The sequence below is a fragment of the Cebus imitator genome, unplaced genomic scaffold (assembly GCF_001604975.1).
Source record: "Cebus imitator isolate Cc_AM_T3 unplaced genomic scaffold, Cebus_imitator-1.0 Scaffold63, whole genome shotgun sequence".
In the NCBI taxonomy this organism is placed as follows: Eukaryota; Metazoa; Chordata; class Mammalia; order Primates; family Cebidae; genus Cebus; species Cebus imitator.
The window spans coordinates 4,430,475-4,438,905 of NW_016107378.1; the positions used below are offsets into that span (position 1 = coordinate 4,430,475).

The window sequence follows — 8,431 nt, forward strand, 5'->3', positions numbered from 1 at the left end:
TTAATATGCAGCACTTTCAAGACAGCATCAAGAACTGGATCTGTACTCTGTGGGTATTGGCTTCTATTATTATTAGGGCAATGGTAACACACAGTTCTGACTCTCATAGTGGACACAAAAGACACACACACACAGGCACACACATGCTACATTTGCTCAGTAAGGAATACTGGCTCATCAGGAAGTCATCGCTAACCAAGAGAGTTGTCCTATGTTAGGGGATCCTTGACTGTGACCTTGAGAAGTCCTGTTCCTTTTCTGGGCTTCAGTCTCCACTTCTGTCCATGGAGGTTGTCGGGGGGGGGGGATGTTCCCAGATGACTTGTCTGCTCCCTAACACTGAGTGAGGGGCCCCTTAAGGGCTGCGGGTACAGGTAGGAATGCCAGTTGTGGCGAAGAAGCCAGGGCTGATTAATTATGCAGGCAGCCCCACCTCTGCAAACCACCCATCTGGGAGGTCAGCCTGCAGACATTGTTTCTCTTGATATTACAGGCCTGCATGTCTTCACCCTTAGTTGTACGTATAAAGCATCCCAGCAGCCCATTTCCGGTGGCCTCATCAGACCCTGGCCCCACACATTGTCACTGGCTCACAGCTGTGGGTCCTTTATCTAGCAAGCTTTTCTGCTCAGACACAAGAGATGAAAGAAAGGACCTCTCTGATGAAGCAGTTGAACCCGTTGCTTGATGTGTTCTTCCCTGAATTTTTTTTTCCATCCTCCTTTGCAAGTTCCCAATTGCAATCTCTCCAAATGCCTTTTCCTATTTGAATGTAAAAGACAGTAAAGGAAACGCACCCCCACTCCATCCTAACTCACACACACATAAAAGCTCATTCAAGTCCCCTTTTCCTCATTTCCTGGCTGAGTGTCCTGCGCAAGTAACTTAATCTCCCTGAGTCTATATCCTCACCTGCAAAAACAGAGACACCTGCTCTGTCCCTATATGAGTGTTACATTTGAATCACCTTGCGAATGTAAAGGATACCACTTCTGTTTTTGATTTCTCTGAATCAGTATGTAGCAGTTTTCTGTTGTTGTGAAATGAATTACTACAAATTTAGCAACTTAAAATGACACCCATTTAATATCCCACAATTCTGTAGGTCAGAAGTACAGGTAGGCTCACCTGGACTCCACTCAGAGTCTCACAAGGCCAACATCAAGGTGTCAGCCAACTGGATTCTTATCTGGGGGCTTTGGGAAAGATTCTACTTCCAATTTTTTATGATTGTTGACAGAATCCGGTTCCTGTGGCGTCGGGTCCGACGTCCCCATTTTGTCGCTGTCAGCTGGGGATTGGGGTTAGTCTCTGCCTCTAGGCTGCCCATATTCTTTCTCATTGGGTTCCTTCCATCTTCAAAGCCACAGAAGGAACATCAAATCCTCACCCTTTTAATTAAGAGGTCACCCGATTTGGTCACGTTTGCCCCGATACTCTCCATATTTTAAAGTCGATTTACTTAGGGCTTTTCTTGCATCTGCAAAATTCCCTCTCAGCAGCATTTGTGTTAATGTTCAATTGAATGAACAGAAGAGGAAAATCTTGGGGGGAACAAGGGCGTTTTTAGAATTCTGCCTATCATAACACAACAATTCTTCAACTGCCTTCCAAAAAGGTAAGATGGTGATGGATGTTCTGTGAAGAAAACAGTTCATAGCTGAACAATTTGGAGAAACACTGGGGGAAACAGAGTGAAACCAGTTTTGTTTGCTAGTTTTTCAGTTCAGGACACAGGAGAGTCGTTAATATGCCATCGTACCTGGTGATTCAAGAGATGCAGTAGTTCCCAAATTTATTAAGCCGTAGTATTCTTTTCTGCCAGAATATCTGTTATTCTTTATAACCCAGTTTGGGATACAATCATCCAGATTTAAAAAGAATTTTGTATAGGCAAAGACAGGATGATAAACAGGAAATTCCTTAGATCTTTACATATCTGTTTTTAGAAATTTGTGACCTGATGGTAGGCTGCCCTCCAAGGCATAGTCCTGGATACCAGTTTCTGGAAGGAGTTAATTATCCATGGCTCTCTGAGGGGCCCTCCACTCCAAGGGCTAGGTCCATGGTGTTGCGCCACCAGCGGGAGGGCTTCAGGTACCGTAACTAAATGATGCTCACCGTCTTAAAGGCATTTTCCTGCCCCACAGTTCAGTTTGCCTTGAAATGAGTTGGAAAGGCCAGAGTGAGGTCCATAGAAGAGAAGGAGGGAGGGGGGTTTGGGCTTAGCATTCTGCTGAAATGCTAAATGAAATCTGTCTGTTCATTGCCCTTCCAGGATGAGCTTCTCTGACCAAACTCTAAAGCAGAGAGAAATGCCTCTTCTTGGAAAGCATGTTCCTAGAGTAGCCCCTTCCTCGGCTGCCTCTTCTCCGGAGACCTCCCTGGGACAGGCCTGGCAGCACTTTTACCAACTGACCCTGGGATATCTTACAGGCCAGACCTGCGGCCGCTGTGAATCTAACCCTGTGCCTTTGGGACAGAAAATCAGTGCAGGTTTTATCATCTCTCCCCTGAAATCAACTCCAAAATAATTTTTGCCTTCAATCCATTCATCTGCCACTCTATGCTTGATTTCAAATTGTGGTTTGTTTTCTCTGTAAGAATCCCCTGGCCATGTTTTGGGTAAATAGCAAGTATGATCTGGGCACTCTAATAAACTGCAGCTTCAGACAGAAGCCTGCTCTTGCTGGAGGCAAGTGATTAAACATTTTAATAGCACAGCAAACTTATCAGCAGGCTTACCAAAAAAGAAAAAAGGAAGTGGTTTTATTCTCCCAGCTTGTGTTTCCGAGTATTTTACTACTGGGGTCAAATGTCTGTCAAAGATTTTTGAGGCCCAAATTTGACTTTGAAGAACCTCAAAAGATTTCTAGAATACACACTGCATCACACTCTATAAACAGCCCAGCATTTTCCCTACGCTCGCCTAACTATCCAGTTCAATATCACCATGGTGCCTAAAAGGTTTTTAATATAGATATTAAATATATCTATATCATTACTTCAGTGAGAGCCTGAGCTGTGCTTTTTCCTCTGGGGTCTTCCAAGCTATTTGCTGCTGACATACACTATTAAAAATAAACCTACCCTGAGGAACTAGTCATTTTACATGGCATTAGGACTAATGTTATCATTTAAGTAGCTGCAGAGATTTGCCAACTACAGAGGCCCCAGATAACGAAGGAAACATGATCGTGTGAGATAATCTTCTGCGTGGAAATGACTTTCATCATCTGTAATATGTCATTTAGATGCTTATTTAAGACTTACACTATTGAACAAATATTGATGCCTTCAACAGAATAAAAAACATCAATGCTAGAGTTAGGTAAAAGATCAGATCCACTTCTGGCGCTTAGGACTTGGCTGGGTAAAAAACAATATCCTTGGACCTGCGTAGTGAAGAGGGAAAGAAGGGGATTCACTCTCATTCTCCCGCTTTCCACTTAGTAGCATGTCGGGTCCTGACATGTACAAATTTACAGCATCTACACCATAATCTTACAACAAAAGTGACATTTTTATCCTCATTTTACAGATGAGGAAACTGAAGGTCCGCATGTTTTTCCAAACTGAAGTTTGAACAAATTCACTGCTAAGATATAGCAATACTGAGATTTGAACATGGCTCTGACGGCACACACTCTGCAAGTATAGCCCTTTTCCACCATTAGCAAAAGGACCAAGATTCTGACTGCTTTTTCTGCTCTACCCACAGGGTAGAAAATTGACAATGTAATCGACCATCTATTAATTCATGGATGCAGATGATTTCATTTATTCGTCCATCAATCAGTATGTATTTATTGCACATCTATAATACACTAGGCACTGTGTCAAGCACAGGGAGAGCTTACAGAATGGAATAAGGCATGGGCCCCAATCCCAACAACAGAGATGGATCTGCACGTGCAGGCTCTCCTAGTTTGGTGGAGTTAGATGTCCTTGTTCAGTGGCTGTGCAGCTTGGTAAAGGCAGTACCCAGGTCGTCTGCCTGCATAGTTTTGCAGCCCTTTTTGATAGACCAGCTAGGGGTAAGGACATCCTTACCCCATATCAGACACAGAGCATCACAAATGAGATGCTCTTCAATCTTATCAGACTTCGCACTGCCCCCAAATGTAGGCATCTTCACTCCACATGCATCACTAGCTTCTGTTTAGTGGCCTATTGTTGTTTACTGTTACACAGCACTATGACATCCATCCATTATTAGCCCACTTCATGGATGAAGAAACTGAGGCTCAGAGAGGTGAAGTGATTTATCCATGGGTAGGTAGATGGAGTGATACAGTGGAGTGAGAACCCTGGGCCTGATGTTTGACTCTCTTCACCTGCCCACGTACCTATTATGAAGGAAAACGTCATCTGAGAGCTTACATTTTGCCAGGCCCTTTGAGGCAGCTGCTGTTATCATGCCCATTTTAGGGTGAAGAACACAAGAAGCAGAGAGGTGAGTCCCTTGCCTAAGTGCACACCACCAGGAAAAGGCAGAAGTAGAACTTTAGACTGAGCCTCTGACTCCAAACAAGAAGCTTACAGGCCATCTTTATGGGATAGTTCTCTTTTAAAAAAGGCAACTCGAGCTTGGTAATGATGCACCGGGTCTTCTCCAGTCCTGATGCTGCCATTGTGGGGACCAAACCCTCATTAAAGGAAAAACACCGAAGAGGCCCTCTCTCTTCTCCATCTTTCTCCCACTAGCTTCTCAGATGCTAGGACCCCTGCAGCTTCCTAAGATCTGAAGCTCTTGAAAGAGTCTCTTCAGGAGGGGACCTATTGTTACAGTAAAACTTAAAAATAGGCTGGGCGTGGTGGCTCACAGCTGTAATCCCAGCAGTTTGAGAGGCTGAGGTGCGAGCATTGCTTGAGGCCAGGGGTTCGAGACCAGCCTGGGCAACACAGCAAGATATCGTCTCTACAAAAAAATTCAAAGATTAGCTGAGCATGGTGGTGCAGGCCTATAGTCCCAGCTACTCAGGAGGCTGAGGTGGGAGGATCACTTGAACCAAGGAGGTAGAGGCTGCAGTGAACCATGATTGTGCCACTGCACTTCAGTCTGGGCAACAGACTGACACCCTATCTCCAAAAAAATAAAATTAAAAATAATTTGCATGAGGGTTCCAGCATGTTGGCAAAAAGAAGATGAAGCTAGGGCACCAGAGCTAGTACTGGGGAAGGCTGGTGGTGATGGGGTTAGCATCTGGTTAAGCTGCAGAGCTGATCTGTTGGGATTTGGCAAACTCCAGCCCTGTCTCATTTCTAGTCATTTTTACCTGCTGCATTTGCATATACATATGATATCTGTTATCCTAATTATATCTATTTTCCCAGGTACAGACAGACATACCGGAGAGTTGCGGTGCCCATTAGCAGATCACATAGGCCTCTGCAGCTGTGTTTTGATTAGTGGAAGAGGTTCTTTGGCATCGGAGAACTGAAATCACCTTTTAGGGTATGACAAGCTCAGCTGAGCGTCTCGCAAGTGAAAATCAGAGGTTTCTCTAAGGAAGGAGTGCGAACGACCACAAAGAATTAAAAGAAGAATAACCTTTAATAGTTTTCAGGTGTGAAAGCTCAGTGACGCTGAAGGCCTGCCATCCATCAGACAGTATGATGTTCCAGGATCTCTTCAGGCCCACATTCACCCCCATACATGCCTCTGGAAGCTGACAGCCATGAGAGCCCCCCAGGAGGAGCTCAACACACAATTTTTCCAGGCTGGGTTCCAGCAAGGAGGCCATGCAGGTGAAGAGGCCAAGGAAGGCTGGAGGAAGGAGCACAAGAGTATTATGGATCATGATGCATGCCCACCTGCCTTCAATGACTTGCAAACAATATTCAAATCCTTATGCAAGTCACCAAAAGCCGTCTTTTATACCCTGTGGCCCCAGGGGCCCCTTTTAAAAGTCATGCAGGTATTTTCATGATTGCCTGCTCTATTGTGGACTTGCATGCCAAGCTCTCTCAAATTCCTTGGGAGGTGTATTAGTCCATTTGCATTGATAGAAAGGAATATCCGAAGCTGGGTAATTTATAAAGAAGGGGTTTATTTGGCTCATGGTTCTGCAGGCTGTACAAGAAACATGGCACTGGCATCTGCTCCTGGTAAGGCCTCAGGAAGTTTCCACTCATGGCAGAAGGGAAAGGGGGGCTGGCATCACATGGTGAGAGAGGAAGGGCGCCAGGCTCTTTTAAACAACCAGCTCTCCCGTGAACTAACAGTGAGAACTCATTGGGGTACCGAACCATTCATGATGGATCTGCCCACAAGACCCAAACACCTGGCACAAGGACCCACTTCCAACATTGGGGATCACATTTCAACATGAAATTTGGAGGGGACAAACACCCAAAGCATATCAGGAAAGTTGTGCCCCTCTGCTGTGAATGTGGTCTACAGGTCAATACTTTAGGTGTTAAGTTGGTGCACTCTTTGTAATGCACGGCATTTTCAGAAGCTCTATCCTATGAGATCCTAGATAACTCGATAAGGGAGCCTGAGCAGGTTTTATGACCCCTACTGTACTGGGTCTAAAGGCACTTAGTAAGTTACCTAAGGCCAAACAGCCGGGCTGCAGTTGAACCCCCCTCCTTGAACCCAGCTGCCCTAACTTCAAGTCTGGTGCTATTTACTCCAGATCTCCCTGATTTAAATATTGCTCACAGGGAATGGTGAAGGACTAGAAAGGTAAGAAACATCCAGGAGAAGGAATTCTCAATATACTTTTTTTCTGTCTTCTAGAGGGAAGAAAAACCCCCCAGTGGCAGGGTTTCTCCCTGGAGGGAGGAAAGGCCATGTCACCAGGAGGGTCACCAAGGATTTGTGGATTGAAAATACTTATCAGGGGACTATTCCTGGGTAGCCCTGAGTTGAAAATTACTCATTGATTCATTTTTTTCCTTTGACAATATAGTCATGTCATGCATCACTTAATGACGAAGATCCATTCTGAGAAATGCATCACAGAGTATACTTACCCAAACTTAGATGGTACAGCCTACTACACAGCTAGGCTTTATGATGTAGCGTATTGTTCTTAGGCTACAAACCTGTACAGCAAGTTACTGTGATGAATAGTCAATTGTAACACAATGGTAAATACTTATGTATCTAAATGAATCTACCTTGGAAAAAGGACAGTAAAAATATGGTATTATAATCATATGGGACCACTGTCATATATGTGATTCATCATTGAGTGGTGTGTGATTGTATTTACTGAGTACGTGCTATATGCCAGGCATCGTTCTATGCAAATGAGATTCAACTGGAGGCAGAAAATTATCAATGGTGCTAAGAGCTATGATGAAAATAAAATACGCCAGCTGAGGCCAATTCAGCCAGGGCAGTCTCTCGGAAGGAAAGCATCTGAGCTAAGACTCCTCACTGAGCAAGAGCCACCCACCCAACAGCTGGGAGAAGAGTTCTCCAGACGGCACCACAGGCAGAGATTCAGGAGCAGGGAGGGCTGAAGGCTTAAGAACCAGAAAAGCAGTGAGTCTGGCTGAAGCTGGCTAGAGCAAGATTGCAAAGCGCAGATGGTCTGAGATGAGTTTGGAAAGGGAGGCTAGAAAAAGCAGGACCTCAGAGGTGTTTTAGGTGGCTTTAAGCTAACCCCAAATGTAGTGGCTTATAATTGACAGCTGGGCTTTTTAATTAATGGATTAGAATAATAGTCTATACTATAATATGTAGTAGTTCTCCAACCTCAGCATGTATCGGAATCACTTAGAAGGCTTGGTAAAGCTCGCAGAACAACTGATGCAGCTTATCTGGGGTTGAGCCCAAGACTCTGCATTTCTAATAAGTTCTCAGGTGATGTTGAGCTTCTGGTCCCAGACTGTTTTGAGAACCACTATATTAAGAATGCATCACATATATTACCGTCAAGTTTTGTTTTTTGAAACTCTTGTTCCAGTAATATATCTGTTCATGTGTACTGAATCCTGATGGAAAAGGTATTTTTTAAGGATGGATTCAAAAAAGTTTGAAAGACTTAGGATCCTTCTTTAGAAGAGAAATCATTCTTGAATGCTGTAATTAACAACTGAGAATCTTGTGACCTCCATAAACATAAATATACCAGCAAATATATGAATGGACCAGGTATGGCAGCTCATGCCTAAATCAGTACTTTGGGAGGCTGAGGCAGGAAGATCACTCAAAGCCCTGAGCTCAAGAACAACCTGGGAAACAGAGCAAGATCCCATCTTTACAATAAAAAATCAATTATCTGGGCTTGGTGTCGGGCACCTGTAGTCCCAACTACTTGCAAGACTGAGGCAGCAAGATTGATTGAGCCCAGGAGTTAAAGGCTACAGTGAACTATGATCTTGGCACTGCACTCCAGCCTGGGCAATGGGCAATTTCTCCCTCTCTCTCTCTCTCTCTCTCTCTCTCTCTCTCTCTTTCTCTCTCTCTCTC

General features: G+C 44.3%; 1 long non-coding RNA gene across 3 annotated transcripts in view; it reads right to left on the reverse strand.

Moving 5' to 3' along the window:
• LOC108305462 overlaps positions 1–8,431 on the reverse strand; it is a 44,401-nt gene that overhangs the window by 7,191 nt on the left and 28,779 nt on the right. For all 3 annotated transcript variants that reach the window (XR_005200572.1, XR_001825748.2, XR_005200571.1), the window contains exon 2: positions 5,713–5,770. This is a non-coding gene — a long non-coding RNA (uncharacterized LOC108305462). The remainder of the gene's footprint in view (positions 1–5,712; positions 5,771–8,431) is intronic.